This window comes from Diprion similis, chromosome 12, assembly GCF_021155765.1.
Source record: "Diprion similis isolate iyDipSimi1 chromosome 12, iyDipSimi1.1, whole genome shotgun sequence".
Classification (NCBI taxonomy): Eukaryota; Metazoa; Arthropoda; class Insecta; order Hymenoptera; family Diprionidae; genus Diprion; species Diprion similis.
Genome location: NC_060116.1, coordinates 11,984,594 through 11,987,083, shown reverse-complemented (window position 1 = coordinate 11,987,083; position 2,490 = coordinate 11,984,594).

Sequence of the window (2,490 nt, the reverse complement as noted above, 5' to 3'; positions counted from 1 at the left end):
TCTTCTCTTCTCTTCTCTTCGGTTCGTTTCGCGGGCATTCCTACACGTGAAATAACCCCTGCAGGGGCTTGGTAATCGTCTTTGTGATTTCCTCGCGTGTCGAGGGTATGCGCGAGTATTATTTTCAGCGGAAGAGAATTAAACGCGGCGTCCTGGGCGTGACAAAGTTCGCAATGAACGCCCCTTTTCATCCCCTGACTGTTTCCGTATCTTCGTACGCGCGAAATTAGAACCAGCTAAAATCTGTCCGCGTACGTATGCTTCCTACGTACAGCACTTGAAGTCACGTTGTTCTTTCCGGATATGTATGTATCAGGGTGTCCGTTATTTTGAGCATTTACAAATTTTCTCCATTTCCCAAAAATATGATCATAGTAAGGGAAAAAAATCCCCTGTACCTAAGTATAAAAATTTTCGGATAATATTAACACGCGTCCAACTTAACTTAGGAACAGAAAAAAAATACATCGAATCTCAAAATTTTTTTATACTTTATAAAATTGTAAGTTTTACGGTCTAATTCGGTGTTTTTAGGTTCATTCGGAAGTATAAACATTATTCCCGAGCATCAGATTGATTTTTTCAGTCAATTATAGTTGATAATTTAACAGGAGGGGGGGGGGGGGGGAGATAATTGAAAATCCACGTGTCAATATTACCCAAAAGGTTTAATATTTACAGCGAATCTTCTTGTTCTTTAATATGAACGTATTTTTGGGTTTAATCAGAAAAATTCCAATATCACTAAAATAACAAGACACCCTAGCATACCTATATATTACAAGTATACATTACTTCATGAATAAAATTCAAAACTCCGCAATTTTCCTCATTTTCGGGTACTTCATTTGTTCAAAATATCGAATACAAAAGCAACTGAAGGATTCGACATCATTGAAGTGATTATCCTGAAAACGAGCGAAAATATCCGAATCCTTTCTCTCTTGTCGTCTTTAATACTCTTTTTCTCTCATTCCCCCTCATTTTTTATCCTTCATTTCGACAACGCCGGGTGACAATTCACTGCTTTTTAAACAAGATTCGCCACCCCCTCCACGTCCTTTCAACACCAGGACTCGGCCTACGCTTGCGTTGGTACACTTGGCGTTACACACAGGTGTATAAAGTATAGGTGCAGGGGATACTCTCTCTCTCCCTCACCCCCCCTCCCCCCTCTATCTCTCTCTCTTCGTTTCTCTTCGGGCCAATCTCGTATGTGCATATCGGAGAAAAGGCGTGAGCTGGCTGTGTGCTGGGGGTTGGTTTTTCCCCCTGTGTAAACTGCGTGTATTTCATATGCGGGGTCGCCCTATTGTCCGACCCCTTCTCCCACCCCCTTCATCCCGAGACCGTAAAACTAAAAAGGGTGCTTTGGAATTTTACCGCCTTTTTTTTTGCACGATATTACAACGACGCGTCCCGACGCCCCGACCCTTTCTCCATTTTTCCCTTTCCTCTTTCCTCTTTCCTCCTTTCACTTTCCTACTTCACCACTCTCCATGAAGCCTCTTCCAGACCGCTTGACACTTTATTCTTCGAATCGGTGCTCCTCGCTTAGCGAGCTGTAACCGTGCTCACGACGTGCGAAACAAACGCGGGATGCACTCGGTCTCTCGTAATTGTTCGTTCGACGATTATATTGACTAAGGGTTGTTGGCGATGAAGGTGAAGAGAAGCTCTTTTTTCCACCACATTTTCATTGGCAAAAAAATTTAAAAGAAACGAGAGTGCAGGTGGTACGTCGATATGCCATCATTTTACACGCTCTATTAATTCATTTACCTCTCTATTCATTCATTTTTATCTTCTTATCGATCGTTTTCACCCTTGGGTCGCTTTTAAATTCACAGCTGTGCCTCTACTCATCGCCTTTTATCGCAATAATTTTTCAACCGTTTTCGGTAGTCGCACGTGGAATAGGTGTAGATATGCATATATCTATAATTAAATCGTTATCGTTCTCGGTGATCGCTACAGGCACGTAGAGAAAGAGAGGGAAATAGAGAGTGAGAGAGAGAGAGAGAGAGAGAGAGAGAGAGAGGCGAAAAATTTCATGGTTGATTATTAATCTCCGGTAATTAAAACTTTTCTTTCTTTACTAAAATTTTTTTTCATTTACTTATTTATTTTTTTTTAATTCCCTCAATCTCTCGAATTACTCTCTCACGTCTTAATTATTTTCTCCGGCAGATATTTTAAAGCCGAGTTAATCTCGGCCAGCAGCTTTACACTTATATGTATATGTTTTCCAGATATACGTTATACGCCTCGCGCCAGTCTGTTAAATCTCACGATTTTCCAACCGCAAATTCTCGTCGCCGTTAAATACGCTCTTTATTCGTGCAGAATTTAGGGGTAGGAATCAGAGAACCAGAGAGGCCTTTACCTTCACCCTCGCCCTTCGTTTTTATTCGACCTACCCCAAATACCGTCTGTATTTTTCCTCAGTGCTCTGGGAATATATATATATATATATATAGCTATGAAATA